Source organism: Dromaius novaehollandiae, chromosome Z, assembly GCF_036370855.1.
Source record: "Dromaius novaehollandiae isolate bDroNov1 chromosome Z, bDroNov1.hap1, whole genome shotgun sequence".
NCBI lineage: Eukaryota > Metazoa > Chordata > Aves > Casuariiformes > Dromaiidae > Dromaius > Dromaius novaehollandiae.
In genome coordinates, this window is record NC_088132.1 from 32,338,471 (window position 1) to 32,357,245 (window position 18,775).

Below are 18,775 nucleotides of genomic sequence, written 5' to 3' on the forward strand. Positions count from 1 at the left end.
TATCAGGGTTTTTCTTATACTTATTTCTTATAAAACTTATTTATATTCTTGTATTTATAAATCTTATATTATCGTACACCTTATTTGGCTTATGCAATATTTGATTGTGGTTTTTCTGGAGAAGGAGTCTAAGCACATGGTGAGGCTTATTTCACGCATTGCATGTGATCTTTACCTACCAAAAATCATATTTTGTTTTCCTCTCCTTTTTTTCCTCTCTAGAGCTGTTGGCTTTTTTTTAGTGACTTTTCACTATGCTGCCTCAGAGGCACAGTAATGATGGTATTATAGTACCAGAATATAGTTAGATTGATTTGTTTGTTCGTTTGCTTTTTTATTTTGTACAGCTCAACTTTTCAGCTAGTAAAATTGTTATTTCAAATGTTGCAATGATGTCCTGAAACAATTGCCCCAAAATGTAAAATGAATATAAAAATCTCCCATGTCTGTCAACCTTTAGTATTTCAGTGATGGGCACAGTCCACTGCCTTAGAACTAGAATTCAGAACTCTGCACAACTGTACAAAGCGTAGTTTAGTAATATATCAAGCTAGCTTGATACAAGCACTTGGACAAAAAAAAAGATATTCGAATCAAAGGCAAAAAATTGTTTTAAGTACATTCATCTTTGTAATAAGGTGTGAAAATATACACATCCAACAAAATAAAGCAAATCTAAGGCAGCTGGATTTACACAGAATCACAGAATGGTTGAGGTTGGAAGGGACTTCTGGAGGTCGTCTAGTCCAACCCCCCTGCGCAAGCAGGGTCAAACAGGGTATGTTTCACAGGATCATGTCCAGTGGGTTTTGAATACCTCCAGGGAAGGAGACTCCACAACCTCTCTGGGTAACCTGTTCCAGTGCTCAGTCACCCGCACAGGAAAGAAGTTTTTCCTCATGTTTAGACAGAACTGCCGGTGTTTCAGTTTGTGCCTGTTGCCTCTTGTCCTGTCGCTGGGCACCACTGAAAAGAGTCTGGCCCCATCCTCTCTGCATCCTCCCTTCAGATATTTCTATGCAGTGATAAGATCTCCCCCTCAGTCTTCTCTTCTCCAGGCTAAACAGTCCCCGCTCTCTCAGCCTTTCCTCATAGGAGAGGTGCTCCAGTCCCCCCGTCTTCTTTGTAGCCCTGTGCTGGACTCTCTCCAGTAGCTGCATGTCTCTCTTGCATTGGGGAGCCCAGAACTGGAGAGAGTACTCCAGATGTGGCCTCACCAGGGCTGAGTAGAGGGGGAGGATCACCTCCCTCGACCTGCGGGCAGCATCCTTCTTAATGCACCTCAGGATACCATTGCCCTTGTGGCCAAGAAGGCCACACTGCTGGCTCATGGTTAACTTGTTGTGTCCCAGGACCCCTGGGTCCTTCTCTGCAGAGCTGCTTTCTAGGAGGTCAGCCCCCAGCCTGTACTGGTGCATGGAGTTATTCCTCCCGAGGTGCAGGACCTTGCACTTGCCTTTGTTGAACTTCACGAGGTTCTTCTCCGCCCATCTCTCCAGCCTGTTGAGGTCCCTCTGAATGGCAGCACAGTCGTCTGGGGTATCAGCCACTCCTCCCACTTTTCTATTGTCAGCAAACTTGCTGAGGTTGTGCTCTGTCCCATCATCCAGGTCACTGAGAATAGGTTGAATGATACTGGACCCAGAACTGTCCCCTGGGGGATGCTGCTAGCTGCAGGCCTCCAACGAGGCTCTGCACTGCTGAGCACAACCCTCTGAGCTCTGCCATTCAGCCAGTTCTCAATCCACCTCACTGTCCACTCACCTAACCCCCACTTCCTGGGCTTACCTATGAGGATGTTATGGGAGACAGTGTTGAAAGCCTTGCTGCAGTCAAGGTAGACAACATCCACTGCTCCCCCCTCATCTACCCAGCCAGTCATTCCATCGTAGAAGGCTGTCAGATTGGTAAAGCATGATTTTTTTTTTTTTCCCCCTTGGTGGGTCCATGCTGACTACTCCAGATCACCTTCTTTCCCTCCACCTGCTTAGAGATGACATCCAGGATGAGCTGTTCCATCACCTTTCCAGGGGTGGAGGTGAGGGTGGCTGGCCTGTAGTTCCCTGGGTCCTCCTCCTTGCCCCTTCTGAAGGCTGGAGTGATGTTGGCTGTCTTCTAGTCCTCAGGTACCTCTCCTGTTCTCCATGTTCTTGTGGTCTTCCTTTCTCCAGACCTTCTTTCTTGTTTCCATTTACAGTGGTATGTGCTGTTTTTGCATGGAATTTTCAAATGCAGTTGAGGTTATTGATCTAGCTCTCTGGATGTTTTTTAAAAAGTTTAGGAAATAGTACAAACATTTTGAAGATCTGTTTCTTTTAGCTCATGCTTGAATTTTTTTTTTTTTTGAATTCTATATCTTAATTCATTACTGTATCTTATATGTTAAAAGTAAAGGTTTTTGCAGGAGGAGGGAAAGACTCGTGGTGCTTCACTATTTTATTCAGAATTGATAATCCACAGGAACTGCTTTACTCCCACTTTTTTATTTCTGTCCAGCTAGTAAACAAGCAAGCAAAGCTAAGAGAATCTTTGGCACTTAGGATCCTCAAGGGGAGTTTCAAGGGGAACCTGGGTTAGATTTCCAAAAGGCCATTTATGTAATTTCACATACCTACCACACTACTCATTATTCCATGCAAATAACTTTGTTCTACTATAGCACAATATAGAAAGACTTTAGCCTCTGAACTAGCCAAATTAAAAATGTATTTTCTTTGCTGTACACATTTCAGTTTGACCATAGCAGACAGAATATTTCCTTGCTCTAGACATATTATATTCAAAAATCTTTCTGCTGTCCAGTTTATACCACAGTACGTGTCTGACTAGCTAATTTCACCCTGTTCAGCAGTGATCTGAAGATTATATAATCCTGCAGCTGTTCATTGCTGATGAAGTGTGGGATATGCAGCTGTCAAAACTTCATTTCACATACACTGAGCTTTTTGCTGAGTCTGTTCAGTTTCACAGCACACTACACCACAGACTACATTCAACAATTAAAGGTACCTGGTACAATTATACTGTGCAGATTATACTGTGGTCTGTCTTCATCACTTTAAGGGTGTCTGCTATAGAGGCTTAAAAATGATTCAGTCCAAAGTATGTCATGAAATGAAGTGAAACATAATAAATTGGTTCAGTTTTACTTCACAATGAAAAATAACAACAATGAAAAGAAATACTAGGAATACTTTCGCTCAATAAACATATATCTGCTGAAAGTCAATGTCACAGTCACAAACTTTGTTAGTTCTTGGCTCAAACACTTTTTACCAGAGTAAGAAGTGCAAGAACATTATTAAAAGTAAAGTGTTACAGCGAATTATAGCTGTCATACGACCCTCTCATATCACTTCTTCCCCATGTTTGGTGCTGTTTTGGGAAAGCAGAAAAATAAGAATGTGTCACCCAGCTTAAATTTTTGTGAATTATCTCTTCCCCCATTTTGCTGAATCGCCTCTCTACTTTTTTGTGGAGGTAGGTGAAGGGTGGGGGGGGGAGAAAGAGAAGGGGGAGAGAAGGCCTGCAACGTATTTGTCCCAGAAAACCTTGTGAATATTAGAGAAATAAAGTAGCCAGAAGTCAATACCCTACATTAGAGGGAAGCAGGACAAAAATGGCTGGATGACTTCTGCTGTCTGTATTTTTTGTTCTGTACTGAACTTCCTAAAAATGTAAAATATTAGGAGAGGATTTCACCTAAATAACTTCTACTAACTGTATTAACCAAAGCAACAAGGTTAGCTTCTCTTGGGACATCCTGACATGAAGATTATGATGATGATGAATAAGACTGAACATACAATAACTGTGTGTGTGACACGTGACCAGAAGGGTGTCCAGGATTCTTTTGGATTCGGGGATTAGCTGCACTAAACTTGAGAGATTACCATTTGTAAAGTGTGAGAATTTATCAGAGACAAGAGGTTATAACAAAGAGTATAGCAAAGCTAGAGATTGAACTGTGGAGCTCTCAGAAGTATATATGTTTTTTCAGTTCTATCTGTGGATGCACAGAGCAATGACTGCTCTCACCCCTTATGGGCCACCCCTTGTCCCGATCCAATATCGGGGGGGGGTTTCGTTACGATCCCAAGGACGAGATTAAGACGCTAAAACCAGTCAAATATCGTACAACCTTTTAACTTTATTTTCCAGGGAGTGGGGAGAAAAGGTGGGGAAAGGCAAAGGGGAGGAGGGAGAGAAAGAGAGAGAGGGAGAGAGGGATATCACCACATGAGCAGCCATATCCTACAAAGGGGATTTCATCCTGGGAGGGTCAAACCTTAAAGGAGTCCAAGTTTCCCCTATATGCTCCCAGGAGGCCAAACCAAAAACTACTACAAAAAGTGTCCTACAAAGGGGATTTCATCCTGAGGGGTTCACACCTTAAAATCCAGTTTTCCCCTGTACACCCTCAGGAGGCCAAACCATAAACTAGTATACTAAAGATCTCACCATTCACTCCTTCCTCACGCTTCATTCGTTTCCGGCCGCTTCCCTCACGGGAGAGCGGAACCGCGGATCGAAACTCCGCACTTGCTTTGTACTTGTTTGTACGTCTCGTTCACACACAATCGCTCAGCACACCATACGGTTGTATGATACTCTCATCTCAAGGGATCCTGTCCGTGATGCCAATTAGATGTCCCGATCCAATATCGGGGGGGTTTCGTTATGATCCCAAGGACGAGATTAAGACGCTAAAACCAGTCAAATATCGTACAACCTTTTACCTTTATTTTCCATGGAGTGGGGAGAAAAGGTGGGGAAAGGCAAAGGGGAGGAGAGAGGGAAAAAAAGAGAGAGAGAGAGGGATGCCACCACCCATGGATCCAGCGGCGTCCTGTTGGTCCTCTTCACCCTGGGTGTAAATTTTAGTGAAGCGCGTGCAGTAATTACAACTTGAGCAGGGTCCGACCCTAGGTTCCCGCTGAAAAGTTCGGAGCCAAATCAAGGCAAATTAAATAAATAAACTGTAATGACACGCGTGCAGTAGTTACAGCTCAAGTTGGGTGCCTCCGAAGAGGGACCCCGAACAAAGAAATCCCTGGGCAATTATACTTTCCAATCTTAAGCTCTCTGCCCTTCACGCGGTAGTTCAGACTAATAGTAATATTTAGGTCTGGGGTCTCCTGCTCCTTATTGGGTCCCTAGGTAGGTTGTTTACTGTTGTGGTTTCTGCTGACAGATGCGTTTTCATTCTTTGGGTCTTGCCCTTATCTCTCAAAGCCCTGACAATTTATTACTTCCCCAGCAGTGACGGTAGGTGTTATTTCCCAAGGTCCAGACGAAGGGAATATGATCTGGACCCCAAGATAGCCCAGACCCCCCAGTCAGCATTGTTTCCGCAGCAAGAGGAGGCCCTGCTCCCCAGGGTCCCGGTGCCCAAGCAGGCCTCACTTCAATGCCTTGACATCCTTCCTCCCGGAGCGTGAAGCACAGGAATGCAAACTGTTGGTAACCCCCTTGTCTTTCCTGCCTGCACCAGCTCTGGGGCCCTTTCTCACTGAACTAGGGAGTGCGGCCTAAGGCTTCAGCAAATTTAGCTACTCATGCTAAGCAAGTTTTATAGAAGTTGTGCTAAGCAGCAGTAATTTACAGTTCAGGTCCCAAAGTCTCTGCCTGATCGTGGTCTGGTTCAGCGCAGGCTTGGTGTGTCCTGAATGGTGGCAGGGAGACCATTTCGGGGGTCGCAGCAGCTCAGTCCTGTTCCCGCCGGGAACAGATGGCTTGTTCGGGGTTATGGTTTGCTTGCACCTTATGTACCAAGAAATGTTTAAGGCAAAAGTTCACTCATCTGTCCGCCACACCCCTCCAGGATAGTTCTCCCTGGTTTCTCCTCACCGTGCTGGTGACATCAGAGGCCATCAAGGGTGTCCCTGCTGACAGGTGGGTATTTGGGTCTGCAGGCCAGCTAACCATGGGCCCGAGTCCACCCCACACGTGTGGCTTGCTCTCTTTTACCCCCAGGCAGAACAATGCCAGCCCGCAGCTCTACCAAGGCCGCAGGGCTCTAGTCAGTACGAGCGCGGACAGCAGCAGGTGACCTCGTGCTCAGCCCACAGCCTGGCTGGAGGGTAACAACGCACCCATTAACAGCTCTGCTGGGGGGAATGGCTTTTCCGTGCAGAGACCTCCATGGTGTGGGTCTGTAGTGTCGCTTCTCCTTTGCCTGGACTTGTCGACCCTGGGGTCATTAGAGGGTGCAACCCCACAGCACGGTGGCTGCAGCCGTGGTGCAGCTGGGGTTTGTTAACTCCTGGGGAGCCCCCAGAGCAAACGCCTCTTCTGTGGGCTGCACCATCCAGAGTCCCACGCTTGCCTGGGTGGAGCCTGACAGATTGATTTATTTATTTTAAGAGGATTGTTATCTTTAACTACTAATATACTTGACCACAAGAACAGATACTACTTTCTGTGGCAGTAATATGGCAAGGTGGGAATTCAGTCACTTTAAAAAGTCTGTAAATGGGTGCTGGCATACCAAAGCTAGGTCCTTCATAGATAGGAACATAAATAGACATAATCGATCCCGTTGGGCTAAACTGAGACACATTCTCAAACAAGTATGTTCCTACAAGGGCCTAATCCTCCACTAGCTAGGGTGGATGCAGGCAGACCACATACATTTTAAAAAATGGAAATATTATACCATACATTTTGGGCAAACAATCCAGTTCATGCTTCTAGACTGGAAGGAATTTTATCCAAGAAACAGACTCTAAAAGGAAGACTAAAAGTTGGTCTGAGGTAGGGTGAGTAATCAGGTGAGGCTGTAGCATATAACTGTGGCCATAATGATGATGATAATACTGATGCATAAGTAGGACAATGCTTAAAAACAGAAAGAAAGGGGAGGAGGGAGCAAAAAAATAAATCACGCTACCTAGCATTAGTATGAATAATAATGACACATTATCATTCATTTCCGGCATTAACAATTCAAAGCGGATGTGGGTAAATTTGACAAAATTCAAAGAAGATCATTAAAGGATAGCAAAACATGCCAGCAGTGAAAGACTCCATGAGCTTAATCTGTTTTATTTATTAAAGAGAGAGTTAAATGGTGCCTTGGTCACCATCCCAAAGAACAGAGGAGGAGGACAGAAACATGACAGGAGTCATAATGTGTAGAATACGAACGTATGCATATTACAGATAATCTATTTCCTATTAATTCTAGCTAGACAAATTTGGGAAGACTGTATAGGTTGTGGGTATTTTCTTTTAAAGAAGAATACGAAATATTCTTCATGCCCCCTGTACGTAACTCACAATTAGATCTCTTTCTGAAAGAGAGTGTGACAGAAACAGAAATTAATCACTAGAAGTTTCTGGCCTTTTTTATACAGAATGTTAAGCAAATGACCACTTCTAGTGGGCTTTAAAATTAATTAATTTAATTAACATAACGTGACTAAAAGGGTGGTGCAAAGTCAAAGTCGCTGGTTATGACTCTGCTGGAAAAAATTGGTGATGATGCAGGCAAGGAATTAATTATTGCCATCTTCTTTCAGGATAAACATAAGAAGCAGGTGAAATCCTTTACTGAAGTAAAACGGTCAACACAATAATAGCGAGCATCTGATACCCTAGCAAATACAAGACAGGTCAGAAGTTAAGCTGTCTGCTTCAAGGGACTGAAAGCATTTTAGGCTGAATACAAATGCAGAGAACACTGTATTAACCTCACGGGATTGGTAGCATGTGGGAGTGAAAGCAGGCAGAACTGAACAAAGGTAGATACCATGAGAAGCAAAGAGGCATTAGCAGCTAAGGAGGCAGATAAAACTTTTTTTGGGGAAAAATATTAGATGGCAAGAGACCTGCAACCAGGAACAGAAAAATTGTTGCTGCTGTCTGATGCCTTCTTCTCCGAGGAAAAGAGTAAGCAAGCAGGACAGCATGAAACACCATTTTTTCCTCTTCATAAAAAATATCAAACATCCCAAATACTGGCTAACTACTTGAGATACATGGCTTTTTTTTAAACTATCATTTCTTAAGAATTCTCTCTTCTTAAGGATTAACTTTCTTCAGATGTATTTTGGATTGTATTATCTTGTAATATGAGCTATTACAATTTATCAGAGGTAATAGCTATTTCAAATAATTCTTTGTGAAAGCAAAAATAAATCAAAAGATGAGCTGTACAGTGGAAAGCTAATGTTTTCTAGATTACTGTCTAAAGCTGTGTTTAGGTATGTGAATTTGAAGAGAAAATAATTTTTCTTGTAGTGAAATTTTGGCATTCATAAAGTACAAAGCTGTACCTCACAGTGAGGGCAAGAAAACTAATTAAGTGTTGAGTTAGGTGCTGTTACATTTTTATCTTGCAGAAATCAGCAGTTCAAGTCAGACAAGGAACGAAATTCAGGGATATACACCTAGGTTTCAGCCATAACAAGAAAAGTTATACAGAAAGTTTAGAAAAATCTTAGGATTAGACACTCAGCTTCATTTAGGGTTAGAAATGTAACCAGATCGACAGAGCTGCACATTAATATTGTTACATTAATATTATTAAGCCAGTTGCATCTGGCTTAAAGCCTTGGCACTTGCTCTCCTACTTTTTAACTAGAAAACAGGATCTGAATACTTTTTAACTTTGGAAAGGGGAGTGCTATGGTCCAATGCAAGAAATATCTCATATGTAAAACTTCCTCAGTGGAGATGGATTAGTATTTCCAAAGATTTTCTTCAACTTTCTAAATAGATCTGTTTCAGTTGTAACCTATTATTTAGGATACATCTTGTGCATTAAAAATACTATTTCCCTACCACCACCACTCCATTCTTGGGGTTGTTCATTTTGCCTAACTTCCCAGAGATTGACTGGACCTGTGAAAGGTTCGTGCGAATCTGTACTGGTGAAATGTTTTGTTGAAATGGAATAATATACCATTAAATAATCCATGTGGACTGATACATTGGGACCCTTATAAATACCAACCAAGTAGATCCATGAACCTATTTTTGAGGCTTGCATTTCTCTAAGTGTAGAAAAGAGATGTGCCATGTGATCTGTGTGACCTGCTCAAACAAATAACACAATTTAGTATTTAATATAATTTGATGCGCAAGCTTTGGCGGGGGAAATATTTACTGATATTTTAAAGAAAATTTTCAAGCAATAATATTGAGAAATTCACTATTTTAGGATATGGCAAACATACCTGTTGCAATTTATTTCCTCTACTATGCATTCAGATAATAATGAGAAATATTTTGGTGTTTTTCAATCACCTTGTTAGAGATCTTCCAATATTCTAGAGATATTGAGTGCTTTTTTGAAAACAGTAGAAATAGCTGGTATTCAGAATAAAACACAGTGTCATTTTTGAATGTAATAAAAGCCAGACTTTTCTTTAACTGCAGCAGTCTTTCTGGAGATTATATCCAAACAAGGTAGGGTTTTAGGAGGTTTTTTCCATTAGGAGAGAGGTGCCTGTTTTTTTAATCTCTCTCTCTCTCTCTCTCTCTCTCTCTCTCTCTTTTTTTTAATTAATCTATCCTTAATGTCTCAGTTGATTACTACCACATTCAATAACGATGGCTTCCTGTTTAAACTGCGTAGTGTAGTGTTTTTTGTTTGGTTTTGGGGGTCCTTTTTCCACTTCATAACTGCAGGCACCCTGAGGAGGTTGCCAGGCAAGCATAAATAGCAGTGCTGCAGCCTTAATGCACAGCTTAATGAGTCTGACAAAACAGGGTGGATGGAGCATGACTGGTCCAGCTGGAATGTATCCTACCTAACACAGGTCCGTCTGCCATACTAACTTTAAACATACAAATTTCCAGAATATAATGGATTGTTACCTGGTTATTGTGTTTAGTAGTATTTTCATAGTACTTATGACCTTTTAATATAGGAGTAGTTGCAAGTCTGTGAGAGGAGAGGTGTGATTGTTACAGGTTAAATGATTACATTTACTCATTTATTAAAATACTTACCTTATTTTAATAAAATAAGTATCTCTTACAAATGGTCTTCCATTTCAGAAAATATTGAGTTGGAGAATATGCATGTGAGCAGGATTTGGGAGACAGGAAATGTAACATAAGCAAAAAATACAACAAAAAACCTTAATTTTATATTTCAGTTACAGCTGGTCAAAAACTTTCCAGAGACCTGTGCTCTGATTGGAAAAAAGCTGGCATTGCAAATGGGATTGACAGTGCTGACAAAACTTAATAGCTATTGTTGGTATTGTAGCTGCTAGGTCCCATCAGAGTTTGACTGTATTCCAAGCATAACCTGGGCCAGTATAGATGTATTTAGGAAATTATTACAGCTTTCTTCTAAGCTCTTCTATAGCTTTGAATTAGATCCTTAGGTGCATGAGTTAAGAAGGAAAAGAGAAGTACTTGTGCATTAAATTTCTTTCATTAAGCAGCTTCCAAATTGTTCTAAATAGTTATGGGAATAGCAACTTACCGAGGTCATTCTTTTGGTCCAGGACTTTGATATATTAGTCTACCTACTCCCTGACCAAATCTGAAGTTATCTTATGAACTGTGCAGGCTGCCTCTATAATCAATGTGCACTGATCAAGCTCGATGGTCTGCTGCAAATAGGGACATAACCATAACTCTACATCTTTCCTATTCCTTTCTGTATCACTTCTTCCAGAGGAAACAAGATTTAACAACCTTCATGGGTATGATGTTCACAGGGATGACCTTCAGCAATGTCCTTGCAAAAGGATAAATCTTATCTGTTGTGTGTATGTACAAATAATACCTTCTTACTGGACTATAGAGAAAGTAAGTGACAGTTATTTTTTATAGGCCCCTTGAATTCTAGATGCTACAGAGTGCTCCATTATTTGAAGTGTACAGACTTAAGGCCAGAAGAACTGGAGGATTTGTCATGCAACCCAAGAAATGAATGTTTGACTTATATAGTAACTCCATCCGTAATCTTCAGTGGCTGTACTGGAGTCTTCCTTAAACTGTTTCCAGTGATGTCGCAAAAAAAGCACAACTTTATTTTAATGATAAATCTCGGAACTTAGGTAGGGAATACTAAAGTGATGAAGTGAAAACCACAGTTAATTTTTTTGTACTGATCAGTAACCACTGTAGTATTAAAAAAACTTTGGAAGTTAGAAGCCAGTGCATAAGTAGATAAATAGCTAAGAATACGTGTTAGGATGGAGGTGAAGAAACAGCCTTATGAAGGAAGACTGAATAAGAAACTGGAAGGCAAGCTAGTTTGGTCATGCTAATTACTCTGGAATAGTGTTCAGGGACAGTATATCTGAAGTAATTCCTCTAGATGTGAGGTCATTTGTCACAAGACTTTTTTCTGAAAAATGGAGAAACTGTTAACAATGTTCGGAGTATAAGGTCTGCTTAAAGAACACTTTGGAAAAGGGAAAATAGTCTCTTCTGGAATGCTCTGAAAAGCATCTTTCTGTGAAAATGTCATGACATTTTATTTTCTTCTTTTAGCACATATTTAAGCAATTCTTTTGTTTGTTTTACAGCTTGTATATGAACTTAGGTCTTTTAAAGATAGCGTGCAATTTTAATTTCTAAAGTCATCATGAAGACTACAGCTTCCTAGAAAATCTCTTATAGACCTTAAAAATATCTGGAGAAAATAAAATTAGCTTTTTCACATTGGTCACTCATTTTAATTCTGAATGTGGATATTATCTTCCATTCTGCCTCATATCCTCAGAGGCAGCTATTACAAGCTTTGCTCAAATTGACAAACATGAGATACTTAACAAGACATCCAGATAATGAACTTGGATATTCAAGCATATTCAGAAGCAGACAGTCATAAACTTAAATACAGATTTAAGTATCTAAATGTGGGCTTTTGATTTTGTGTTGAAACACTCTATTTAAAAATTGGCCTCCCTGTCAGTGCAACAAAATAGCCGCCAATGAAAGCACTCAAAAAAAAAAAAAAAAAAAATCGGACTGACAGAAATCCAGGCAAGTGGAGAAATAAGTATAGACAGAGTAAACACAGTGCCACTGAGAGAGTCTTTAACTTTCACTTTTCAAAAATGTATCTTTCACTGTTCAAAGCAGGACTTAATGAGGTCTTAATAGAATTTTTGGCTGCAGCCTAAATTGTTTCTGTATGGCTAATACACAAAATTTATTCCATCTGAAATGCACCATAGTAGTGTTACTGAAGTTTCATGAATTAAGATTGCACATAATGAGATCTTTCTTTAACAAGGATTTTTATGAATACATGCATTTGGTGCAAGCAAATCTATGTACTGTAGAACTTATGATTCACGAAAAAAATTTTGTTATCCAAAGTAATTTTTCTATAATGAGGTAGTAATGTACAAAAGAACAATTTTTTTTATCATCATCATAACCATCATATGATCTTAGCCTTAAAATGTTGCAGTTTTAGGATCACAGAATCGCAGAATGGTTGAGGTTGGAAGGGACCTCTGGAGGTCATCTAGTCCAACCCCCCTGCGCAAGCAGGGTCGCCAAGAACACGTTGCTCGGGATTGCATCCAGTGGGTTTTGAACATCTCCAGGGAAGGACACTCCACAACCTCTCTGGGTAACCTGTTCCAGTGCTCAGTCACCCGCACAGGAAAGAAGTTTTTCCTCATGTTTAGACAGAACTGCCGGTGTTTCAGTTTGTGCCTGTTGCCTCTTGTCCTGTCGCTGGGCACCACTGAAAAGAGTCTGGCCCCATCCTCTCTGCATCCTCCCTTCAGATATTTCTATGCAGTGATAAGATCTCCCCCTCAGTCTTCTCTTCTCCAGGCTAAACAGTCCCCGCTCTCTCAGCCTTTCCTCATAGGAGAGATGCTCCAGTCCCCCCTTCTTCTTTGTAGCCCTGTGCTGGACTCTCTCCAGTAGTTGCATGTCTCTCTTGCATTGGGGAGCCCAGAACTGGAGAGAGTACTCCAGATGTGGCCTCACCAGGGCTGAGTAGAGGGGGAGGATCACCTCCCTCGACCTGCGGGCAGCATCCTTCTTAATGCACCTCAGGATACCATTGCCCTTGTGGCCAAGAAGGCCACACTGCTGGCTCATGGTTAACTTGTTGTGTCCCAGGACCCCTGGGTCCTTCTCTGCAGAGCTGCTTTCTAGGAGGTCAGCCCCCAGCCTGTACTGGTGCATGGAGTTATTCCTCCCGAGGTGCAGGACCTTGCACTTGCCTTTGTTGAACTTCACGAGGTTCTTCTCCGCCCATCTCTCCAGCCTGTTGAGGTCCCTCTGAATGGCAGCACAGTCGTCTGGGGTATCAGCCACTCCTCCCACTTTTCTATTGTCAGCAAACTTGCTGAGGTTGTGCTCTGTCCCATCCTCCAGGTCACTGAGAATAGGTTGAATGATACTGGACCCAGAACTGTCCCCTGGGGGATGCTGCTAGCTGCAGGCCTCCAACGAGGCTCTGCACTGCTGAGCACAACCCTCTGAGCTCTGCCATTCAGCCAGTTCTCAATCCACCTCACTGTCCACTCACCTAACCCCCACTTCCTGGGCTTACCTATGAGGATGTTATGGGAGACAGTGTTGAAAGCCTTGCTGCAGTCAAGGTAGACAACATCCACTGCTCCCCCCTCATCTACCCAGCCAGTCATTCCATCGTAGAAGGCTGTCAGATTGGTAAAGCATGATTTCCCCTTTCTCAAGGGGATCACCTTGTTATCCTTGGCATCCAGGATGAGCTGTTCCATCACCTTTCCAGGGGTGGAGGTGAGGGTGGCTGGCCTGTAGTTCCCTGGGTCCTCCTCCTTGCCCTTTCTGAAGGCTGGAGTGATGTTGGCTGTCTTCTAGTCCTCAGGTACCTCTTCTGTTCTCCATGTCCTTTCAAAGATGATGGAGAGTGGCCTAGCAGTGACATCCGCCAGCTCCCTCAGCACTCGTGGGTGCATCCCATCAGGTCTCATGGACTTGTGTATGTCAAGTTTGCCTGAATGATCTCTAACACAATCCTCCTCAACCAAGGGAAAAAAGTCTTCCTTTCTCCAGACTTTCTCCCTGGTCTCCAGGGTCTGGGATTCCTGAGGGCTGGTCTTAGCAGTAAAGACTGAAACAAAGAAGGCATTCAGTATCTCTGACTTCCCTGCTTCCCTCGTCACCAGGGCACCCACCCCATTCAGCTGCAGGCCCACATTTTCCCTAGTCTTCCCTTTGCTGCTGATGTATTTGAAGAAGCTCTTTTTGTTGTCCTTGACATCCCTTGCCAGATTGAATTCCAAATGGGCCTTGGCCTTCCTAGCCACATCCCTACATACTCTGATAATGTTCCTATAATGCTCCCAAGTAGCCTGTCCCTGCTTCTGTCTTCTGTGCACTTCCTTCTTCTTAAGTTTTGGCAGGAGCTCCTTGTTCATCCATGTAGGTCTCCTGCCCCCTTTGTATGACTTCTTACTCATAGGGATGCACTGATCTTGAGCCTGGAGGAAGCGATCCTTGAATATTAACCAGCTCTCTTGGACACCCCCCTTCCCTCTAGGGCTCTATGCCATGCATGGGTCAGGGATTCTTCCAAGAAGGTCCCTGAAGAGGCCATATAGGATCAATATATATTTCCTATTATATCATCTTGACCAACACAAAACATCTTTTTGTAGTAGACTCTGAATACTGGGAATGAGAAAGAATAATTCCTGAATAATACGATAGTCTTTGACAAGGTGTGGTTGTTGATTAAGCAATAAAATAAAACTGACTCTGCCAAGATGTTGCCATGATATGTGAGCTGTATTGGGCATAAGGCTGAAAACAATATGCAAGTTCTAAACTGTAAACAATGATGTGCTAGTATTGAAGTTATCAGATGCTATCTTATGATCATAATCGATTTACTATAAATTAGAAATCTGCATATCTGATCATCAAACTATAGGAATAGACGTATTTTTATAATCAGTCAAGAGATGGACTCAGTTTTGGCAAATGTGTCTCAGACTATCGAGTTATTCAACACATAACAAAAAATCCATGTACATTAAAAAATTTTTCATAATGAATGAAAGCAGGATTGAGCTGGAAACATTGTAATTGACAAATCATGCCCCATGTACATATTGGAAAAACAGTATCTTTCCAGCTTATCTTTTTTTGACAAATCCATGCATCAATGAGGTTATGAAAAAAAGATTAAGGTAAGCTTCTCTGCAAGAAAGAACACTAGCTATAGGCAATATCCATGAAAGATAAATAATCCATAAGCTACAATATTCTTTAACTTATAATAAGCCATTAAATGACTGCTTCCACAAATGCCTGTCAAATTATGAATTGTCCAGTGCAGCTGATTGACTTTCAGACTCCCAGTATGTGTAGGAATGGCATCATTTCCCAAGCACAAAAAAAAATGGTTGCCAGACAAACTATTACTATTTACCTCAGTTGATAGGTAAATGAGTAAGGAAAATTCTTTTCAACTTTAGGGGTAAAGTAGCTTTACCATTTTTATCCATTTTATCCATTTACCAACTTTATCCATTTTAGGGTAAAGTGGATTGCACATGATTTTCAGTATATGCATGTCTAAATTTAGTGAATAAAAAGAAAGTTATTATTGTTAATTATGGAATATTTCAACAGAATATATACCTGTAGCAAAGGGGACCCAAGCCAGGGGTGTCACCAACAAAAATATCCATACTCAACAAAGAAGGGATAAGAGCTAGTAAAAAGCTATAACTGAAGCAACATTTAATTCACTGACTTTTCCACCAACACTAGTTCGATGTTATTTGATTTTTCCATAGCAGGCAGACCAAGAAAAGTCTTCATTAAACAGCTCTGACTTGATCAATATAACTAATACTAACGACATTGTTCCTATAAGTTGAGACAGCACACATTTTGCAATAAGAACTTGGAAGAAGGAGAGCTTCAATTATCCCAACTGTCCTTGAACTGTGTTTTACTGTGTAACTGGTCCTGCTGAAAGGAATAGAGCTTGTCATGTGATGAAATACTATTTTTCACATTAAGAAGAGTCTTGTGGGGAAACTTTTTTCTCTAGATGGCATATTAACATTCGCATTATGTAAACGCTAAAGACCCCTGTCAATACTTTACAGGACTGTGAGAGGTTTCTTTCATGGTCTTCTCACACAACAGTGTGAAAGTAGGTGATTATGATATAGTATAGGACAGGAAAAGACAGACCTATCTCTTCTATCCTGAAGAGTTTAATACATTAAGTGAGCATAACAAAAGGAATAGCTCAGTAATGGTGGCATTGGAAGAGGTCATTAAAGAAAAGGACTCCATGCAGGTAGCTGTTGTTTCAGTTGATAAGTTCAAATCTTATTTAAGCAATGATATTTAATTTAGCAAACAACATTAAACAGGAGAAAGCTATATGATTACACAGTCAGGAAAAAGATTCGGTTACACATTATCAATAATACACCATCCAGATATTTTCTAGATAAAGAAAAATGATGCTTGACTCTTGTGCAAAAATGGCAGATTAAGGAATTCATCCACTTGCTGTCTGTCTGTCAAAGACTGAAAGGTAACTTGACAGCTTTTGTGTAGATAGTGTGTAGAACATGGGTCATGACTCCTTTTCAATATTGAGCCAAAGCAGCTGCAGAAAGAAATTTTCCCACTTCAAGCTGTGAAGTTGTTAGAGAGACACTACACGGAGAGTGCTCCTGTTCAAAGCATGCCTTTTTGAATTGATAGGGGAAAAATAGCAGCATAACATATACCAGTCCTGCCCCCTAATCCTTCTGTATTCTACTTTCCATTTTTTTTTCCTTCCTGTTTTCCTTTTCCTCAGCACACTAAGCATTTGATAGTATTGTCTCCCTTTCAGGACTTCTCTGTAATCTGTCAGTCAAGCTCCGCCTGAATATACTTTAGACATGGGAGTTGGGGGTAACTTAGGATAATAGTAACAGAAATGATACGAAACAAGTCCTTTGCAAAAAAAGAAGAAAAAATCAGGAATACAAGCTACAGCATATCATTTAATAGTCAATCTAGCAGTGAGGCAACTCAAGAGATACCAATATAATCACATGGTGATCCAAGTATTTAGTTGAATATACGTATGAGTTGATCCAAATCTCATGTGATCATAGACTAAAGCTCAGTTTTTACGTCTGAGCTAGCTTAAGGATAAGCTAGCATAAGCTCCAGGAAATTATATCTACATATTTGAGGGGGAGGTGTCATTTCTTTTTATCACTAATATATTTTATTAGCGAAGTAATTAATGTATTTCCACCTTCTAAAGAAGGCTAGTCATACGTTATGCTAAGAAACAGGAACATTTAGAAAAAGGTGTACATTTTAATGCAGTATGTAGCCTAGACTTGCTCCCTTTATTCTTTTCATATTTCATAGGAATTCTTATCCTTCAAAAAATCAAATCTGAAATACTGATAAATATTTTTATGGCATGTCTTCTTTTTTTTTTTTTTTTTTTTTTTTTTTGCAAAGATGTAATTGTGATACACTGAAGAAAAGATTGTAAGATTTTATAAAATGGCTTCTGTTTAGAAAAGCTTCCCTCAAGTTTAGTGTTGTGAAAGTCAACTTATAAACTTTTGGGTTTTATTAAGGCATGTATGTTTATTTAGAAACAGTATTCTTAAAATTTTCAGGAAAAGAAATTTCATACAGATTCTAGTGACTTCCAAATTCCATTTGTGGTATACTGAAATCGGAATAATCAAATAGTTCTTCTCAGTGTACTCTTCCTTCTGAATTTGAACACATTTACTGCTCGGATGTTTTAGAAATAAAATAAAATTTTTGAATCTGCTGTTAGAATCAGCTTTGATTCAAACAATGTATAGGGCCATCTTATTTTATTCCTATTGCTTCATTGCTCTTATTTCAATATTCACTGAATCTCAAGTGTGTGACAGGTTTACTAGTCTTTCACTTATCTTCTCCATCTCCCATTTCTCCAGCTCCTGTAATACCAACAGGTTAATAACTACTTTTGAAAGTCTTAGCAAATGTGAAGCTGCACCACCAGTTAGCTAAATAATTTCCAAATCTGGTCCAAGCTTTTTTGGGTGTCAGAATCCAGTTCATCTTCATTTTCCCTAAAATGCACCTTTTTGTGTATTCTTTGAGAGCTTGAACTTTTGTTTTCTTTTTGGGTTTTGTTTCTATTCTGTATGCAAAACATACATGGCCTTCATGTAGTTTTATCACACTATATTTACAAACAGTATAAGGGAAGAGATTGAAAAAACTGATGGTAGCATCATAGTATTTTTAAATTACAAACTAAGATGCTGACAGTGTGCCATGAGACTGACTGTATTACAGAATATATATAAAAAAAATGTACAGGAGGACAGGATAAGCACAGAGAATTGTTATACTATAATAATTATATTTTGTTGTGTATCCTGTCTCTGATAGTGACTGATTTCCTCAGTGAACAATAAAAAGTATTAGTATTTGTAGATATTTTCATTTTTATTTGTGAATTAATTTCTTACTATTTTCATTTGTATTAATTTTGCATAGCACCATTTGGGCCAACATTTTATGAGCTAAGTAAGTACTGTGTCAGGAATATTTTAATTCTCTTTGAATGCTAGTAGTCTACAAGTTTCAGTTAATATCCCTTTTATATAATTTTGAGGAATTTTCTAGCTTTTCATGGAACTTGCAATATTTGATACTCAATATCTTTGCTGTTACAGTTCATCTCATGTTTCGCTTTCCATAATGAATAATCCTACAATGAATAATCTCTTTTAGATTGGATCTGTAGTGCCCCTCCAAGCCATATCCCAATCTCTGAGCATTATCTGTTTCTTCTATACCT